Source organism: Macaca mulatta, chromosome 8 (assembly GCF_049350105.2).
Source record: "Macaca mulatta isolate MMU2019108-1 chromosome 8, T2T-MMU8v2.0, whole genome shotgun sequence".
Classification (NCBI taxonomy): domain Eukaryota; kingdom Metazoa; phylum Chordata; class Mammalia; order Primates; family Cercopithecidae; genus Macaca; species Macaca mulatta.
This window is the reverse complement of record NC_133413.1, coordinates 33,007,317-33,018,013: the sequence shown is the minus strand read 5'-3', so window position 1 is coordinate 33,018,013 and position 10,697 is coordinate 33,007,317. Positions and strand designations below refer to the sequence as shown.

The window sequence follows — 10,697 nt, the reverse complement described above, 5'->3', positions numbered from 1 at the left end:
GAGGCCAGGAGTTTAAGACTAGCCTGGGCAACATAGTAAGACTCCCATGTCTTCCAAAAATATATATCTCTGTATATATTTCCGGGTGCAGTGGTGTGTGCCTGTAGTCCCAGTTACTCAGGAGGCTGAGGTGAGAGGATCCCTTGAGCCCAGGAATTTGAGACTGCAGTGAGCTGTGTTCACACCACTGCACTACAGCCTGTGCAACAGAGAAAGGCATTGTCTATGGCGTGAAAAAAAAAAAAAAGAAAATTCATTGCATCTTAAGTGCTTTCAAAGAAACAACAACAACAACATAAAGAAAGATTGATATATAATCAGAGGTTGCTGAATGCCCTTTTACATTTGCAATGAATTATAATCATGACCATAGACTGACCAAAAATCATCAGCAGAGAATCAAGACTTGTCATGGCTTCACGGCTTCCAGAAAATTTGAAGCAGCCCGATGAGCTATTGCCAGTGAATGATGGAGGGAAAAATGCATCTCCACAGAGACCGTGTTATAATAATCCTGTCTGCCACTGACCAGGTTAGTGCTACCAAATTCAAAACATTAATTTCCCACTACTCTCCAAAAGACAGATACCCAGACAGCAGTGTGAAGAGTGGATAAAGGGTGGCAAGAACTGGAGGCACGATTAACAGTTTGGCTGATTTTTAAAATGGATTTACAATAGGGCTTTTATTAATCACGAGAGATGAAGGTATGCTGCAGTAATAAACTCCAAAATCTCTGATTGAACAAGATAAGGATTAATTTCTCGCTCATGAAAAAGCCAAAGTGTGTTGAAGGTCACACCACTTAAAACTGATGCCTTCCAAGATCTATGCAAAGGGGAAAGAAGAGCTGGAAGAGTGAAGTAGATTACATCACATCCATGACATTCCAATAGCCCGTGCCCCACTGGCCTAACCAAAAAAGAGACTGGAAAATATAGTCCTCCTGTGAACACAGGAAGGAAAAATGGGGTTCATGAGCCTCCATCAGTCTGTATCACATTGATGTTGTTGAGGACATTATTCACTAAGTCAATGCACTGCTCTCTTTGTACATCTCAGTATCAGGAATGGGCAACTCATGTTTAGTAAGGGGACTTGCATTTTCCTTGAGAAGGAATCTAGCTCTGTCACCCAGGCTGGAGCGCAGTGGCACGATCTTGGCTCACTGCCACCTCCGCCTCCCAGGTTCAAGCAATTCTCATGCCTCAGCCTCCAGAGTAGCTGGGACTATAGGCACCCACCAGCATGCCTGGCTAATTTTTTGTATTTTAGCAGAGACAACGTTTCACCATGTTGCCCAGGCTGGTGTCAAACTTCTGACCTCGAGTGATCTGTCTGCCTCGGCCTCTCAAAGTGCTGGGATTATAGGCCTGAGCCACCACGCCTGGCCTGGGACATGTATTTTAGCATATAATTTTACCCCAATATTCCTCTTTCTCTCCCTGCCTACCCCCAATTTCTTCATAAAATGCTTTGTTCTCTTGCTCTTTATTTTTATAAACTATTTTAAGTTATTTGGGAATGAGGTTAAATATCAATGATTTTTTTTTTAAATATGCCAAACTGTTAATCCTGCCTCCATTCCTGTCACCCTTAATCCACTCTTCATACCGCTGTTCGGGTGACATTTTCTAAGAAGCACATTTTCTAGTAAGCTGTTCAACGGATGGCTCCCTACATAGTACAGGATCAAGTGTCAAGTCCTCAGCATGGCACTCCCAGTCCTGGTGATCCAGCATCAGCCTCCCCTTTCTACCCTTATCAACTGTCATTCCCAATTTTGAACCCTGTGCTTCATCCACACATGCACACAAATCTTCCCATGTTGTCTAGAGGTTGGAGTAAAAAAATCTTGCATTTTTTTAATTTTTATTTTAACTTCCAGGGTACATGTGCAGGATGTGCATGTTTGTTACATAAACGTGTGCCATGGTGGTTTGCTGCACCATCAACCCATCACCTAGGTATTACACCCCTCCATGCATTAGCTACTTTTTCTAATGCTCTTCCTCCCCCCACCCCAGCCTCCAACAGGCCCCGGTGTGTGTTGTTCCCTTCCCTGTGTCCATGTGTTCTCATTGTTCAGTTCCCACTTATAAGTAAGAACATGCAGTGTTTGGTTTTCTGTTCCTGCAAGGGTTTGCTGAGGATGATGGCTTCCAGCTCTATCCATGTCCCTGCAAAGGACATGATCTCTTTCCTTTTTATGGCTGCATAGTATTTCATGGTGGATGTGTACCACATTTTCTTTATCCAGTCTATCAATGATGGGCATTGGGGTTGATTCCATGTCTTTGCTATTATGAATAGTGCTGCAATGAACAATGTGTGGATGTATCTTTGTGACAGAATAAATCTTGCAGTTCCTAATCATGACATGCAGTCATACCTCCACATTTGCCTATCATAATCTCTCTCCCTGGAGTACCCCCTTCTGCTTTTTTCCAACTTCAAGACTCATATCTCTACAAAGATTTTTTTTTCCAATGACTCTTCGCACTTTGACTACACCTCTAAGGTAGCCGCTAGCACACTCTACTTGCTATTATGTGTCTAATAGACTTTTCTCCCATGCTAGACAGTGAGCTGCAAAGTCAATGGACAATATTGTATCCATCTTAGAGCCTAGCACAAAGAAACTGTTTAATACATGTCTGGGGGAATGAAAGAATGAATGAAATATAAATGAAGGGAATATATTTATAAAACCTTGAGGATAAAGTACCTGACCCGAGAATAGACCTTGAAGTAGTTGAGATTCAACCACTTGAAGTGCCATTTTGTTATTTATAATAATGCCAAAAATATAAGAGAACCATTAGGGAGTTGTTACAAGTCGGTTAATCACAATGCTTTCAATGTATGTTCTGTTCAGCTCATTAATCTTGGTATTATCATTAGAAGAAAGCCCGCGTGTATGTGGTATGTCTCCAAGGGCAGGAAGGTGGCAAAGGGAGGTGAATCCGAGTGGGTGGAGGGAGGGGAAGGGTGGGAGGAGAAAAAGGTGGGAGGAGGACCAGGTGGGAGGGTGGCAGCTCACTCAGGACCCAGCGGGGCAGCACGATGAGGTGGGTGGCCCTGTTTCTGAACGGCAGCCCCAAGAACGGAAATATCCTCAGATTCTAAGCCTCCTGAAGGATTGTTAGGATTCCACAGACTGGCTGACATTAAATGTTGGAGAGCGGTACTTTACAACTACATGGAGCACTTTAGTGAATAAAGAACCTGACAGTATGCTGGTCCATATGTTTAAGGACAAAGGTGTCTGGGAAATAAGCAAGATCATAGAGGAGCTTTCTTAATTGACCAAAGTCCTGAGTACTTTGAACCCATTTTGAACTACTTGCATCATGGACAGCTCGTTGTAAATGATGGCATTAATTTATTGGGTGTGTTAGAAGAAGCAAGATTTTTTGGTATTTACTCATTGATTGAACACCTAGAAGTGGCAATAAAGAATTCTCAACCACTGGAGGATCATTCACCAATATCCCGAAAGGAATTTGTCCGATTTTTGCTAGCAACTCCAACCAAGTCAGAACTGTGATGCCAGGGTTTGAACTTCAGTGGTGCTGATCTTTCTCGTTTGAACCTTCAATACATTAACTTCAAAATGGCCAATTTAAGCCGCTGCAATCTTGCACATGCAATTCTTTGCTGTGCAAATCTTGAATGAGCTGATCTCTCTGGATCCGTGCTTGACTGTGCAAATCTCCAGGGAGTCAAGATGCTGTTCTAATGCAGAAGGAGCATCCCTGAAACTGTAATTTTGAGGATCCTTCTGGTCTTAAAGCCAATTTAGAAGGTGCTAATCTGAAAGGTGTGGATATGGAGGGAAGTCAGATGACAGGAATTAACCTGAGAGTGGCTACCTTAAAAAATGCAAAGTTGAAGAACTGTAACCTCAGAGGAGCAACTCTGGCAGGAACTGACTTAGAGAAGTGTGATCTCTCTGGGTGTGATCTTCAAGAAGCCAACCTGAGAGGGTCCAACGTGAAGGGAGCTAGATTTGAAGAGATGCTGACACCACTACACATGTCACAACGTGTCAGATGAGAATTTTAGGGGCTGGAGGAAGATGTACAAGATGAAAATGTTTTCCTTATCACTTTTCTTTCTCCACCCACTCAGTTGTCTTGAAGAAATAACACCGTAAGGAAATTAAAAAAAAAAAAAGAAAAGAAAAAAAGAAAACATTTAGAGGATTATGCTTGTTCTCAGCGGTGCATAAGGGAAAAAGCTGACTTTTTTTTCCCATGTTCTGATTTTCAACACAAAAGCACGCATTTAATAGATGTAGGGAAACTAGATATTGCTGCCTTTTGAACGGGGTAGGGGGGTTTATCTGGTTTTATGACCAGGAATAGTATCTATTATATTTGCTTTTAAATAGGTATGATGTGGAAATACCATCTTGGTTTGAGATGCGTTTGAGGATTTTAATTTATGGAAAGCACTACATATGCAATTATAGTTATTGAATACCTAGATGCAGTATCAATATTTAAATTGCTAAAACTTTATGAAAACTTGGAAAAGGTTGTTCAGGTTTATAAATAGCTTTAGTGATCCCTCCCCTCTTTAAATACCTTTCACACCACATGAATATGGTGAGATCAGACTCCCTAAGACTCTTTTCAGGTTCATTTTTAAAATGTTTACTTTTTAGGACAAAACAGTAGCTAAATTAAAGTAATATCCAGTTCTTACTGATTGAGACAGAGTGGAAAGAAAGACATCATTGTACATCACTGTCATTCCAAAGGTACAGTGGGACTCTGGATGGAGGAAGCACTTACCTATCACTACAACACTTATAAGTGAGAATTTCTCAGAATTTCATTCTAGGCAAGTTCCACTCAACGCCAGACCAAGCAATTCTATCTATTTACACTGTTAGCCTAGTTTTCTCATACAATCATCACAAGGATAGGAAGACACTTCAAAACCAAAAAAACAAGGTGCATCATTAATATTCATTTAATTCAAATACCAAATAGTTTATATAGGGCCAGCTTAGAAATAGATACTAAATCCAGAGCTACTGCAATCAAAGCATATATGAATGAAGATGGTAGAGTTGCCTGCTAAAAGGCAACATAATATAATTGCAGCTAGAACCCTACAGTGGGGAATGAGGAATTTTAAACACAGATTTGACTACAGCCACCAAAAAATACATATAAAGTAAAAATAAAGGCATTTGGCTGGTCCAAGAATCACAGTCAGCACCTGTGATTCTTTTACTTATATATTTTTTTAAACAAATTTTGGCCCAATTTTCTTGAGTCATTACCTCTCTGCAGCAGCAGAGGAAGGGCCTGTACCTCCCTACCAATGACCTGGTGTCCTTATTTCTACCCCAAGAGCAGGGATATTAGCTGTGTCCAAATGGATTCTGAACTCTACAGACTCATCAACAGGAGGCAAGTAATCATTGAAAACCACCTGTGTCTCCTTTGGGAGAATGACATATCTTTAGTATTTACATATAATTATTCTTCTATATGTACATATGCAAAGCTTTCCTTAACAGTAAAGGGTACATATGCATGGTGGGAGGAGATCAGACCTTTAAAAGTGAAGGAAAGCAACTTCAGAAATGAATTATTTTCTTTGCTTTTTATTTTTACCAAGACAGAGAAGTATTGTATTGAGAGATAATCTATTTTCATAATCAATATGTGCCTAAATTATATTTAAATCATTTCACTCAATCTATACTATATTTTCAGGAATTACAGAATGTGTTATTCATTCACTTAAAGGTACCTCTGTAGAAATAACCTAAAACTGCAGAAGGATCTGAAAGATCTAAACATAGTGTGCTTAGAAACTGCAGATTTTAGATCTAATGGATACTGCATTAATAAACGATAGAAGAGGAAGAAGAAGAAGAGGAGGAGGAGGAGAAGGAGAAGGAGGAGAAGAAGAAGAAGGAGGGGAAGAAGAAGGAGGGGAAGAAGAAGGAGGGGAAGAAGGGGAAGAAGGGGAAGAAGGGGAAGAAGGGGAAGAAGGGGAAGAAGGGGAAGAAGAAGAAGAAGAAGAAGAAGAAGAAGAAGAAGAAGAAGAAGAAGAAGAAGAAGAAGAAGAAGAAGAAGAAGAAGAAGAAGAAGAAGAGGAGGAGGAGGAGGAGGAGAAGAAGAAGAGGAGGAGGAGGAGGAGGAGGAAGAGGAGGAGGAGGAGGAGGAAGAGGAGGAAGAAGAAGAGGAAGAAGAAGAATAGGAAGAATAGGAAGAAGAAGAAGAAGAAGAAGAAGAAGAAGAAGAAGAAGAAGAAGAAGAAGAAGAAGAAGAAGAAGAAGAAGAAGAAGAAGAGGAGGAGGAGGAGGAGGAGAAGAAGAAGAGGAGGAGGAGGAGGAGGAGGAAGAGGAGGAGGAGGAGGAGGAAGAGGAGGAAGAAGAAGAGGAAGAAGAAGAATAGGAAGAATAGGAAGAAGAAGAAGAAGAAGAAGAAGAAGAAGAAGAAGAAGAAGAAGAAGAAGAAGAAGAAGAAGAAGAAGAAGAAGAAGAAGAAGAAGGAGGAGGAGGAGGAGGAGGAGGAGGAGGAGGAGGAGGAGGAGGAGGAGGAGGAGGAGGAAGAAAGAAGAAGAAAGAAGGAGGAGGAGGAGGAGAGAGAAGAAGAAGAAGAAGAAAGAAGAAGAAGAAAGAAGAAGAAGGAAGAAGAAGAAAGAAGAAGAAAGCCAGCACCTGTTCACAGGTATACTAGGTGATTGTAGCTGGTCTTGAATTCCCTAAAAAGCAGAAATCTGATTCCCAGGGCTGACCATGAAGAACGTTGCAAGGGGCAAAATGATTGTTGTCAGCATTAGACACACTCCTGCCTTCTCACTCCTTTGAGGGATGATGCTAAATGATACTAAGTGTTGGAGAAGGAATGCACTTGACCACCCAAGTCAACCCAGCACTGCATTCTAGTCTCTGCCTTTCTCCAGCAACTGGCTGTGTGTGATCAAGGACATCACTTCTCCCTGGGCCTATTTTTCTCCCCTTAGAATGAAAGGTGCACTAGAGATCTAATTCAAAATGCCAATTTTTATAGCCACACACCCAAATCTTTCTTTGTATTCTCTTTGACAGCAAACTCCTTCCTTGTGTCTCTCTGGAGGGCATTCATTTCGTACTGATTTCTTGCCTCCTTAGGTTTCTGGCCAAGTGGAGTTGAGCACATGGTTGCAATGTCTCTCTGCTTTCTGTCCACCTCCCCCAAAACCCGAGCCCCTAACTTACTCCCTTATTTAAAATCCCTTTTCACTGAATACCATGATAATCTTAGTGATCAGTTTCCATGATGAAAACAATTGCATTCTGTTTCTTAAAGGTTTGGTCCTGTTCATTTTAAAATTTGAGTCAATATTCCATCAGGTCTCTTCCTCTCCTTTGTGGCTCCAGGGGCTGAGGGTGAGAAGGTGAGGGATACTGTAGGGGACACAGTCTGTTCTCACGCACCTCCCCTTCCCTCTTTTCCTTGTATCTGCTCCTTTGGTCTTGGGGTAAAAACAGGAGCAAGAGTGAACTTGGCATTCCCTCCCAAGGCCATTAACTGCCCTCCTAGATCTCTGGTCTTTAGTGTAAGGTAGGGGGGTAGATGCTCCACAGGCCCCTTGGAGAGAGGGCTCATTCCCAAACACATGGGCTCTTAGAGTAACTGGGCCAATTGCTGCTGGCTTTAATGTGCATTAATTTAACCCATAATGTAGCAGCCCAGGGCCTCTGTAGCCCCAATCTCTTCTTCCCTCATGGGCAATTCTTCAGCCAGTAGGCCCTTGTAGTATCCAACTTCCATAGTTGGCAATAACCTGAAGCTTGAGGCAGGGAAACATTGACTTCCTTCCCACCTGCCACAGATCTCTCCCCAGAAAGCCTTTGTCCTGTTCCAATAACACAGCAGCAGCCCAGCAAGTCTGCTAGATAAGCAGATGCCTGCTTAGAGACCCTACTGTACGTTACTTCACTTGTTATTAACTGAACTGTTTGTAAGAATGTAAGGCAGCTTCTTCACTAGTGGTTCTCTTGGGGGCTTGCCTGCCTTGGCTTTGGAAAGAAAAAATCCCCACTTTCCCTCCAGCTTGAGGAGTAGAAGGACAGGAATAGCTTCACATCTCAAACATTGCTGTCCTCCAACAGGCAGCATTCCTCTTCCCCCTCCAGGTCCTCTTCTCATATCCAGAGGAGGGGGGTCAGGAGTTGTGGGAGGCAGTTGGGTCTGTTCTCTGAGTGCTTCCCAGGAAGCCCTGAATGGTGTGGCAGGTCCAGAGCACTAATTGTCCCTCCAACTTAGAGTATAGAATGCTTGCTGTAGTTTTTCCTCAACGTGAGCCTTACTAATCAAATTGAGAAAACAGGATCACGTTCAGCACCCTACAGCATCTTGTTACATATTCATGTATGTTAATACTGCATTAATATCTGACCAGGCCCACACTGATAATCCCAACACTTTGAGAGGCCAAGGCAGGAGGATCGCTTGAGGCCAGGAGTTGGAGACCAGCCTGGGTAACATAGCAAAACCCTGTCTCTACAAACAAATTTAAAATAAATAGTGGTCCCAGCAGTAGTCCCAGCTACCCAGGAGGCTGAGGCAGGAGGACCCCTTGAGGCCAGGAGTTTAAGACTGCAGTAAACTATGACCACACCACTGCACTCCAGCCTGGGCGACAGAGTGAGACCCTGTCTCTAATAAATAATTCTTACAATATTTCATTAATATCTGTCTTCCCTGCTATACTATAAGGCCATGACAACAAGACCCATGTATGTATGCTTTGCTCAAGATTGAACTCCAGCTGCTTAGAATACCTAGCCAAAACAAAATTTTTTAATGTCCAATATTTATTGAATGAATGAGTGAATAAAACTCCTCTTATAGTCATTTTGCCCCTTTACCATAGCTGATTGGACCAGAGCTGGGGACATGACCGAAGAAGAACCAATACATGCCAATATCAATACTATGAGCCAAGCAAATGATATCATGAGAGAACTGGATCCAAAAGACAGGAGAACTAGACAGCCTGTATTGAGTCATTATTGAGTATCTAGAAGGCTGCATGCAGCTCAGATGGGACAGCCATGTGCATGCTAAAATAGAAAATGCTGATCTAGGGCCAGGCACGATGATTTATGCCTATAATTTCAGCACTTTGGGAGGCCAAGGCAGGAGGATCACTTGAGGCCAGGAGTTCTAGACCAGGCTAGGCAACATTACAAGACCCTGACTCTATAAAAAAAAAAAAGAAAAGAAAAGAAAAGGTCCGGGCATGGTGGTTCATGCCTGTAATCTCAGCACTTTCAGAGGCCAAGGCAGGCGGATAGTCTGAGGTCAGGAGTTCAAGACCAGCCTGGCCAGCATGACAAAACCCCACCTCTACTAAAAATACAAAAATTAGCCCGGCACAGTGGCATCTGCTTACAATCCCAGCCACTCGAGAGGCTGAGGCAGAAGAATCGCTTGAACCCAGGAGGTGGAGGTTGCAGTGAGCCCAGATTGCACCACTGCACTCCAGCCTGGACAACAGAGTGAGACTCTGTCTCAAAAAAAAAAAAAAAAAATCAGCCAGGTGTGGTAGCACATGCCTGAGTAGTAGTTTCAGCTCCTCAGGGGGCTAAGCCAGGAAGATCACTTTAGTCCATGCATTCTAGGTTACAGTGAGCTATGATCATGCCACTTCACTCCAGCCTGGGTGACAGAACAAGACCCTGTCTCAAAAAAAAAAAAATGCCAATCATGAAACAGGGAGATTAGGAAAAGCAAAGGAAATAAACTACCTGGCCTCAGAGAAGAAAAGAGAATTCTCTTTCCTGACCCTCTAGTTGTTAGTTTTTAGCATCTATGAGGCCCATATCTACTTTCTCATTCCCTGAGAGAGTCCAGTGTCCTTCCAGTGATTTCTCTTTCAACAGAGTTGGATGCAACTATGGTCCTTGCAACAGACCATGACACTGAGAAATGGTGCTCCATGCCAGTGAATTCTCTAGGTTATTGAACTTGTCATTACTTGAATTGTTTGTAATAATCTTGTCTTTGTAAATGCATCCTACAGATGTATTCTCAGAATTTGCAGAACATAATTTAATATTTTTCTTAATGACTGAGTCACCTGTTATATTAAAGAGATAGTCCTTCAGTCTCCAAATTTGCTGCCAGCTGTCACCAGCAGAGCACCTTTTCTCTTAAAATGGTCCTTCTAATTCATTGCAAAGCTTTTCTTTTGAGGAACCAGCTCTTCAAACTGATTCTACATGGGTGGAGACTCCAACAGGCCACTCTGAGGAAGGGTTTGCTTCTAAATGGATAGGGTTCTTGGCAACATTGGGCTACCAGCTGCACGCTACAGCTTTAAAGCCACACTATCACTGTTCTAAACCATGTCTAATTACCTCCTTCTAGTCCTTCTTCCATTACAAACTTGTTACCTACATGCTCTTTTGCTTTGACTATTAAGAACTCACATACTGCCTGGGCACAGTGGCTCACGGCTATAATACCAGCACTTTGGGAGGTCGAGGCAGGAAGATCACTTGAGGTCAGAAGTTTGAGACTAGCCTGGCCAACATGGTGAAACCCCTCATCTATCAAAAATAATTAGCTGGGTGGGGTGGCGCATGCCTGTAATCCCAGCTACTTGGGAGGCTGAAGCAAGAGAATCACTTGAATCTAGGAGGAGGAGGTTGCTGTGAGCTGAGATCACACCAC

General features: G+C 42.6%; 1 pseudogene; it reads left to right on the top strand.

Annotated features, from left to right (window-relative positions):
* The first annotated feature begins 411 nt into the window (after positions 1-411).
* LOC696565 (BTB/POZ domain-containing protein KCTD9 pseudogene) lies at positions 412-4,139 on the top strand (annotated as a pseudogene).
* Positions 4,140-10,697: the final 6,558 nt, after the last annotated feature.